Genomic DNA, 11,168 nt, shown 5'->3' with positions numbered 1-11,168 from the left:
GCTCTGAGAGATTCCATTTTGAATTTGAATCTTTTTATATACAGGTTTAGGGATTTCAGATTCAAAATAGGTCTGACCGAACCGTCCGGTTTCGGGACCACAAATAGGGTTGAGTAGTAACCTCTTCCCTGCTGGTGCAGGGGAACCTTGATTATCACTTTCTGTATACACAGTGTTTGAATTGCAGCTAGCACTACATCCCTTTCCAATATGTAAGCTGGTAGGGCCGATTAGAAAAATCGGCGCGGGGGCACCTCGTCGAATTCCAGTTTGTACCCTTTGGAAACTATTTCCAACACCCAGGGATTCAGGTCTGATCTAACCCAGGCCTGACTGAAAAGTTGAAGACGTGCGCCCACCGGTGCGTACTCCCTCAGGGGAGCCCCAGCGTCATGCTGTGGGTTTTGGAGCAGCCGGGGAGGACTTTTGTTCCTGGGCATCTGCCGAAGCAGGTGCTCTTTTGCCTCTGCCATTACCTCTGACGAGGAAAGAGGATCCCGACCTCTTTTGGACTTGTGCGACCGAAAGGACTGCATCTAATAGGGTGTTACCTTCTTTTGCTGTTGGGGAATATATGGTAAAAAATTTGATTTACCTGCTGTAGCTGTGGAAACCAGGTCCGTCAGCCCATCCCCAAACAATACATCACCCTTATAGGGTAGTACTTCCACATGTTTTTTGGAATCCGCATCACCCGTCCATTGGCGAATCCATAAGGATCTTCTCGCTGAGATAGACATGGCATTGGCTCTAGAAGCTAGCAATCCAATGTCCCTTTGAGCATCCCTCATAAATAAGACTGCGTCTTTAATATGGGCTAGGGTTAAGAATATAGTATCCTTATCCATATTATCAAATTGATCTGTCAGCTCATCTGTCCAAGCTGCAAGTGCGCTACACACCCATGCCAACGCAATTGTCGGTCTTAGCACAGCACCCGTATGAGAATAAATACACTTTAAATTAGTTTCTTGCCTGCGATCTGCAGGGTCCTTAAGGGCCGCTGTGTCAGGAGACGGTAGCGCCACTTTCTTGGACAAGCGCGTCAGGGCCTTGTCCACAGTGGGGGATGATTCCCAAATCTCCCTGTCCTGCTTAGGGAAGGGGTATGCCATATAAATTCTTTTGGGGATCTGCGGTCTCTTTTCCGGAGTCTCCCAAGCTTTTCCAAAGAAATCATTTAATTCATGAGATGTGGGAAAGTTAATAATCTGTTTCTTTTCCTTAAACATGTGTACCCTTGTGTCGGGGACCAAGGGTTCATCCTCAATATGCAACACATCCCTTATTGCCACAATCATACACTGAATGGTTTTAGTCACCCTAGGGTGCAATTTAATTCGTCATAGTCGACACTGGAATCAGAATCCGTGTCGGTAGTTGTGTCTTGTGTTAAGGGACGCTTTTGAGACCCCGACGGGCCCTGTGAGTCGGTCCAATCCGAGGATTGACCCCCTGATGTCCCCCCTAATTCAGCCTTACCAAGCCTTTTATGTAAAGATGCCACACTTGCATTCAACATATGCCACATGTCCATCCAATCTGGAGTCGGCACAACCGACGGGGACACACCACTCATTTGCTCCACCGCCTCCTTGGAGAAGCCATCCGCCTCAGACATGTCGACACACACGTACCGACACCCCACACACACAGGGATTAACCTATAAGGGGACAAAACCCCAACCAGGCCCTTAGGAGAGACAGAGAGAGAGTATGCCAGCACACACCCAGCACTTAAAAACACTGGAATATATATACCAGATAGCGCTTTTTATATATATAACCTTAATTCCCACTCACTGCGTTCCAAAGTGCCCCCCCCCTTTTTTTTTCCAGCCTGTGAAGGTTCAGCAGGGGAGAGATCAGGGAGCCAGCGTTTTCCTCATGCAGTTTCTGTGGAGAAAATGGCGCTGGTTAGTGCTGAGGATCAAGCCCCGCCCACCCGACGGCGGGCTTCGGTCCCAGTAAACTTATATAAAAAATGGCGGGGGATTTGTGGATTTACTGTGCCACAGCCTAATCCTGCTTATATTGCCACAAAATGAGGAATATTGCTGTCCAGGGCGCCCACCCCTGCGCCCTGCACCCCATCAGTGCCTGCTTGTGTGTGAGTACTGGGCGCAATGGTGCGCAGCTTACCACTGCGCGCTTGCCTCATGAAGATCTGAAGTCTTCTGCCACCTGATGTCTTCTTGCCTTCTCATACTCACCCGGCTTCTATCTTTGGCATCTGTGAGGAGGACGGCGGCACGGCTCCGGGACGAACCCCACGTGAGACCTGTGTTCAGACTCCCTCTGGAGCTAATGGTGTCCAGTAGCCTTAGAAGCAGTGCCCAACCTTACAAGCCAGCTCTGCTTCTCTCTCCTCGGTCCCACGATGCAGGGAGCCTGTTGCCAACAGGACTCCCTGAAAATAAAAAACCTAACAAAATTCTTCAAAACAGAAAACTCTGGAGAGCTCTCTGCAGTGCACCCATTCTCCTCTGGGCACAAGATCTAACTGAGGTCTGGAGGAGGGGCATAGAGGGAGGAGCCAGTGCACACCAATAGTCAAAGTTCTTTTTAGGTGCCCTATCTCCTGCGGAGCCCGTCTATACCCCATGGTCCTTACGGAGTTCCCAGCATCCTCTAGGACGTAAGAGAAAATAATAACAGGACACTACAGGCTGCTCCCCCTGTATAATAATAATAACAACAACAACAACAACACGCTCCCCCTGTATAATAATAATAACAACAACAACAACAACAACAACAGAACACCACAGGCTGCTCCCTCTGTATTATAATAATAATAACAACAACAACAACAACAGGACACCACAGGCTGCTCCCTCTGTATAATAATAATAATAATAATAATAATAATAATAATAATAATAATAATAACAACAACAACAACAACAACAACAACAACAACAACAACAGGACACCACAGGCTGCTCCCTCTGTATTATAATAATAATAATAACAACAACAACAACAACAACAACAGAACACCACAGGCTGCTCCCTCTGTATTATAATAATAATAACAACAACAACAACAACAACAACAACAACAACAGGACACCACAGGCTGCTCCCTCTGTATAATAATAATAATAATAATAATAACAACAACAACAACAACAGGACACCACAGGCTGCTCCCTCTGTATTATAATAATAATAACAACAACAACAACAACAACAACAACAACAACAACAACAACAGGACACCACAGGCTGCTCCCTCTGTATTATAATAATAATAATAACAACAACAACAACAACAACAACAGGACACCACAGGCTGCTCCCTCTGTATTATAATAATAATAATAATAACAACAACAACAACAGAACACCACAGGCTGCTCCCTCTGTATTATAATAATAATAACAACAACAACAACAACAACAACAGGACACCACAGGCTGCTCCCTCTGTATAATAATAATAATAATAATAATAACAATAACAACAACAACAACAACAGGACACCACAGGCTGCTCCCTCTGTATTATAATAATAATAATAACAACAACAACAACAACAACAACAACAACAGGACACCACAGGCTGCTCCCTCTGTATTATAATAATAATAATAACAACAACAACAACAACAACAACAACAGGACACCACAGGCTGCTCCCTCTGTATAATAATAATAATAATAATAACAATAACAACAACAACAACAACAACAACAACAACAGGACACCACAGGCTGCTCCCTCTGTATTATAATAATAATAATAATAATAATAATAACAACAATAACAACAACAACAACAACAGGACACCACAGGCTTCTCCCACTGAATAATAATAATAATAATAATAATAATAATAATAACAAGAAACCACATACTGCTCCTCATGTACAATAATATAATAATAATAATAATAATAACAGGACACCACAGGCTGCTCCCTCTGTATTATTATAATAATAATAACAGGAAACCACATGCTGCTCCTCCTGTACAATATTATAATAATAATAACAACAATAATAATAACAGGACACCACAGGCTTCTCCCTCTGTATTATTATAATAATAATAATAATAATAACAACAGGAAACCACATGCTGCTCCTCCTGTACAATAATATAATAATAATAACAACAATAATAATAACAGGACACCACAGGCCGTTCCCGTGGTTAATAATAATAATACCCGGACACCACAGGCTTCTCCTCCTGTATAATAATAACAGGACACAACATGCTGCTCCTCCTCTACAATAATAATAATAATAATAATAATAATGATACACCACAGGCTACTCCTCCTGTATAACAAAAATAAAAGGACACCACAGGCTGCTCCACCTGCATAATAATAATAATAAAAGGACAACACAGGCTGCTCCCTCTTCAAAATAATAATAATAATGACACCACAGGCTGCTCCTCCTGTAGAATTATAACAGGAAACCACAGGCTGCTTTTCCTGTATAATAATATAGGACACTACAGGCTGCTACAACTGTATTATAATAATAATAATAACAACAACAGTACACCACAGGCTGCTCCCACAGTATAATAATATTAATAATAATAAATAATAACAGGACGCCACAGGCTGCTCCCTCTGTATAATAATAATAACAATAATATAATAATACAGGACACCACAGGCCATTCCCTGTGGTTAATAATAATAATAACAACAACAATAACCGAACACCACAGGCTTCTCCTCCTGTATAATAAAAAAAAGTACACCACAGGATGCTCCCCCTGTATAATATTAATAAGTAAAGGACACCACAGGCTGCTCCTCCTGTAGAATTATAACAGGAAACCACAGGCTGCTTTCCCTGTATAATAATAATAATAATAATAATAATAATATTAATAATAACAGGTCACCACAGGCTGCTCCCCCTGTATATTAATCATAAAAAAGGATACCACAGGCCGCTTCCCCTGTAAAACAATAATAACAGAACACTGCAGGCTTCTCCCCCTGTATAATAATAGTAACAATAATAACAACAACAACAAAAGGACACCATAGGCTGCTCCTCCTGTATAATAATAAAAGGACACCACAGGCTGCGCCTCCTGTATAATAATAATAATAATAATAATAATAATAACAGGATACCACAGGCTGCTCCCCCTGTATAATAATACGGACACCACAGGCTGCTCCCTTTGTACAACAACAATAATAATAATAATAATAATAATGACACCACAGGCTGCTCCTCCTGTATAATAATAATAATAATAATAATAATAATGACACCACAGGCTGCTCCTCCTGTAGAATTATAACAGGAAACCACAGGCTGCTTTCCCTGTATAATAATAATAATAATAATAATAATAATATTAATAATAACAGGTCACCACAGGCTGCTCCCCTGTATATTAATCATAAAAAAGGATACCACAGGCCGCTTCCCCTGTAAAACAATAATAACAGAACACTGCAGGCTTCTCCCCCTGTATAATAATAGTAACAATAATAACAACAACAACAAAAGGACACCATAGGCTGCTCCTCCTGTATAATAATAAAAGGACACCACAGGCTGCGCCTCCTGTATAATAATAATAATAATAATAATAATAATAACAGGATACCACAGGCTGCTCCCCCTGTATAATAATACGGACACCACAGGCTGCTCCCTTTGTACAACAACAATAATAATAATAATAATAATAATGACACCACAGGCTGCTCCTCCTGTATAATAATAATAATAATAATAATAATGACACCACAGGCTGCTCCTCCTGTAGAATTATAACAGGAAACCACAGGCTGCTCCCCCTGTATAATAATAATAATAATAATAATAATAATGACACCACAGGCTGCTCCTCCTGTAGAATTATAACAGGAAACCACAGGCTGCTTTCCCTGTATAATAATAATAATATTAATAATAACAGGTCACCACAGGCTGCTCCCCCTGTATATTAATCATAAAAAAGGATACCACAGGCCACTCCCCCTGTAAAACAATAATAACAGAACACTGCAGGCTTCTTCCCCTGTATAATAATAGTAACAATAATAACAACAACAACAACAAAAGGACACCATAGGCTGCTCCTCCTGTATAATAATAATAATAATAATAATAACAACAGGATACCACAAGCCGCTAACCCTATATAATAATAATAGGACACCACAGGCTGCTCCCTTTGTACAACAATAATAATAATAATAATAATAATAATGACACCACAGGCTGCTCCTCCTGTAGAATTATAACAGGAAACCACAGGCTGCTTTCCCTGTATAATAATAATAATAATAACAGGTCACCACAGGCTGCTCCCCCTGTATATTGGGCCTAATTCTGAGTTGATCGCAGCAGCAAATATTTTAGTAGTTGGGCAAAACCATGTGCAGTGCAGGGGGGACAGATGTAACATGTGCAGAGAGAGATAGATTTGGGTGGGGTGTGTTCAAACTGAAATCTAAATTGCAGTGTAATAATAAAGCAGCCAGTATTTACCCTGTACAGAAACAATATAACCCTCACAAATCTAACTCTCTCTGCACATGTTATATCTGCCTCCCCTGCAGTGCACATGGTTTTGCCCAATTGCTAACAAACTTGCTGCTGCGATCAACTCAGAATTACCCCCATTAATCATAAAAAAGAACACCACAAGCGGCTCCCCCTGTAAAACAATAATAACAGAACACTGCAGGCTTCTCCCCCTGTATAATAATAACAACAACAACAACAGGACACCATAGGCTGCTCCTCCAGTATAATAACAGGACACCAAAGGCTGCTCCTCCTGTATAATAATAATAACAGGACACCACAGGCTGCTCTTCCTGTATAATAATAATAATAGTAATAATAACAGAACACCACAGGCTGCTCACGCCGTATTATAATAATAATAATAATATAAAACAGGACACCACAGGCTGCTTCCCCTGTATAAATATGATTTTTGTACTTACCGGTAAATCCTTTTCTCCTAGTCCGTAGAGGATGCTGGGGACTCCAAAAGGACCATGGGGTATAGACGGGATCCGCAGGAGCTTGGGCACACTAAAAAGACTTAAAACTGAGTGTGAACTGGCTCCTCCCTCTATGCCCCTCCTCCAGACCCCAGTTATAGGAACTGTGCCCAGGAGAGACGGACATTTCGAGGAAAGGATTTTTGTGTAAACTAAGGGCTACAGACATACCGGCCCACACCACAACCATACCGTACAACCGAAGTAACAAGAAACCAGATAACAGTGTCAGAGAAATTTGGACCCCTTATACTGGGACTGAATGTCTATAGGGTTAAAACGCTTGATGTATCAATATATTGCTTGTTTGCAGTAAAACATATATTCTGAACCATGTATAACAAGTGTTCTGTTCTCATCTGCACCTGCTTTCTGTTAATTGTGCTTTATGTGCATGAATCACTGATAAGGGCCCCTTTCCGTAATTAAGGGGCTTAGAGTGGTGTATAGTGCTTTATTAGTAACTCGTGGCCCCTAAGTGACTGCCCGGGGTCTTTCCTGGCCCATAATTATGAATAAGCATTGTATTTGGATGACAGTAATAAAGACGAACTATGTCCCCTGTCACGTAAGCCATTTCTGATGTAATGTGTATTCTATACTATATAAACCGTGATGACTGTAACACAAATTGTCTCACTGAGCCTGCGTGCTCTGCTGACACCCATCTGGGCCTAGATGCAAAATAAACCATATATGCTTTTTCTTCTGATCCTGGCGTATCTCCTTGATTGATTGCGACCACAACAGTATGAAAAAACTACAGCAACAAGCTGAAAACAGAAATACACAACCCGTGTATAAACTAAGCGAACCCACAAGAGAACACTGCAAGAAAATAGTCCGCACTGGGATGGGCACTCAGCATCCTCTACGGACTAGGAGAAAAGGATTTACCGGTAAGTACCAAAATCCTATTTTCTCTTACGTCCTAGAGGATGCTGGGGACTCCAAAAGGACCATGGGGTTTATACCAAAGCTCCAGACCGGGTGGGAGAGTGCGGACAACTCTGCAGCACCGACTGAGCAAACGCAAGGTCCTCATCAGCCAGGGTATCAAACTTATAGAACTTGGCAAGAGTGTTTAAACCCGACCAAGTAGCCGCTCGGCAGAGCTGTAACGCCGAGACCCCTCGGGCAGCCGCTCAAGACGAGCCCACCTTCCTGGTAGAATGTGCTTTCACCGACCTCGGCACCGGTAATCCGGCCGAAGAATGAGCCTGCTGAATCGTACTACAAATCCAGTGTGCAATAGTCTGTTTTGAAGCAGGATGACCAATTTTGTTGGAAGTGTACAGGACAAACAGCGCCTCAGTTTTCCTGGCAACCGCTGTACGGGCGACGTAGATCTTCAAAGCCCTAACTACATCCAGTGACCATGGAACTGCCCCAGCATCCCTAGCCACCGGTACCACAATAGGTTGCTTAATGTGAAAACGAGGAGACCACCTTATGTAAAAATTGTTGACAAGTCCTCAATTCTGCCCTATCCGAATGAAAGACCAAGTACGGGCTTTTATGAGATAAGGCCGCCAACTCAGACACCCGCCTGGCAGAAGCCAGCGCCAACAACATGACTACCTTCCAGGTGAGAAACTTCAACTCAACCTTACGCAAAGGCTCAAACCAGGAAGTCATGAGAAACCGTAAGACCACGTCCAGATTCCATGGGGCCACATGAGGCACAAACGGAGGATTGATATGCAAAACTCCTTTCACAAACGTCTGAACCTCTGGGAGGGCAGCCAGTTCTCTTTGAAAGAAAATAGACAATGCCGAAATCTGCACCTTGATGGAGCCCAACTTGAGGCCTGCATCCACCCCAGCCTGCAAAAAATGGAGAAAACGCCCCATATTAAATTCTTCCGCAGGAGCCCTCTTTAACTCACACCAGGAAACATACTTCTTCCAAATACAGTGATAATGCTTCCTAGCCTCGAGGAGAGTAGGTATGACCTCTCCTGGAATACCTTTACGAGCTAAGATCTGGCGCTCAACTTCCATGCCGCCAAACGCAGCCGCGGTAAGTCGGGAAACATGCATGGACCCTGCAACAATGGATCCTCTCTTAGAGGAAGCGGCCAAGGATCAATCTGGAACTAGTACGTTAGCAGGGAAAGGGATACTACTGCACTAGCATATTATAGAAAAGTTCCAAATTAGAACAAAGGAAACCCCTAGTTATATTCTATATCAGATATTTGAATTATATAGGGGGTGCTGCCACTGAATATATTGTTGCCAATATATAGTTATCCACAAAAAGAAACAGAGATTGGACTTGAAGTGGCGCAATCTGGAACTACGAGAATCGCCTGAACCTTTGTTCGCCGAATGATCCCCAGTAGCTTTGGAATGAGAGGACGTGGAGGGAACACATACACCGACTTGAACACCCAAGGAGACACCAGGGCATCGACCACACGGGCTTGGGGGTCCCTTGACCTGGAACAATACCTTGGAAGCTTCTTGTTGAGATGAGACGCCATCATGTCTATCAGAGGGAGTCCCCAATGCTTTGTCACTTCTGCAAACACTTCTTGATGGAGAGCCCACTCTCCCGGATGGAGATCGTGTCTGCTGAGGAAGTCTGCTTCCCAGATGTCTACTCCCGGAAGGAAGACTGCTGACAGGGCGCTCAGGTGCTGTTTCTTCCAGCGAAGGATTCTTGTGGCCTCCGCCATTGCTGCTCTGCTCCTTGTGCCGCCTTGACGGTTGATATGTGCCACCGCTGTGATGTTGTCTGACTGTACCAGGACAGGTCGACCCTGAAGAAGGCTTCTTGCCTGTAGCAGGCCATTGTAGATGGCTTTTAACTTGAGAACATTTATGTGGAGACCCGCTTCCTGGAACGACCATCTCCTCTGGAAGTTCCTGCCTTGGGTGACTGCACCCCAGCCCCGGAGACTCGCATCTGTCGTAAGAAGTACCCAATCCAGGATACCGAACCGGCATCCCTCTAGGAGATGAGACCCTTGTAGCCACCACAGGAGGGAAATTCTGGCCCTGGGAGATAGACTTATCTTCCGGTGCATGTGCAGGTGAGACCCGGACCATTTGCTCATCAAGTCCCACTGAAACACCCGGGCATGAAACCTGCCGAACGGAATGGATTTGTACACCGCCACCATCTTCACCAGAACGTGCGTACATTGATGGATGGACACAGTCTTCAGCCTCAGAAGTTCTCTGACCAACAACTGGTGTCAGGTTCTATACTACAGGGGGAGCAGCCTCTGGTGCCTTGTTATAGTGCAGCTGAAGCAGCCTCTGGTGCTATATTATCCCTGTACAGGTGGCTGACACTCTAGTGTCCTATTACTGTAATACAGGTGGCGCAGACCCAGCCGTTACCGTAATACAGGGGACGCAGACACAACCGATACCATAATACAGGTGGCACAGACCCCGCCGTTACCGTACTACAGGTAGCACACACCCTGCCGTTACCATAATACAGGTGGCGCAGACCCCGCCATTACCGTAATACAGGGGGCGCAGAACTCGCCATTCCTGTAATACAGGGGACGCAGACCCCGCCGTTACCATAATACAGGTGGCGCAGACCCCTCTGTTACCGTAATTCAGGTGGCGCAGACCCCGCCGTTACCGTAATACAGGTGGCGCAGACCCCGCTGTTACCGTAATACAGGGGGAGCAGATCCCGCCGTTACCGTACTAAAAGTGGCGCAGACCCCGCCGTTACCGTTATACAGGTGGCGCAGTCCCTGCCGTTGCCGTACTAAAGGTGGCGCAGACCCCGCCGTTACCGTGATACAAGTGGCGCAGACCCCGCCGTTACCGTGATACAGGTGGCGCAGACCCCGCCGTTACCGTAATACAGGTGCCGCAGACCCCACCGTTACCATAATACAGGTGCCGCAGACCCCACCGCTACCGTAATACAGGTGGCGCAGACCCCGCCGCTACCGTAATACAGGTGGCGCAGACCCCGCCGTTACCGTAATACAGGTGGCGCAGACCCCGACGTTACCATAATACAGTAATACATAGGGGGCACAGCAATAAAGGAGAGTAATACACAGGGGGCACATCAGCACAGGACAGTAACACACAGGTGACACATCAACACAGGACAGTAACACACAGGGGGCACAGCAACACAGAAAAGTAACACACGGGGCACAGCA

This window comes from Pseudophryne corroboree (assembly GCF_028390025.1).
Source record: "Pseudophryne corroboree isolate aPseCor3 chromosome 3 unlocalized genomic scaffold, aPseCor3.hap2 SUPER_3_unloc_22, whole genome shotgun sequence".
Classification (NCBI taxonomy): Eukaryota; Metazoa; Chordata; class Amphibia; order Anura; family Myobatrachidae; genus Pseudophryne; species Pseudophryne corroboree.
This window is presented reverse-complemented; position numbering follows the sequence as displayed.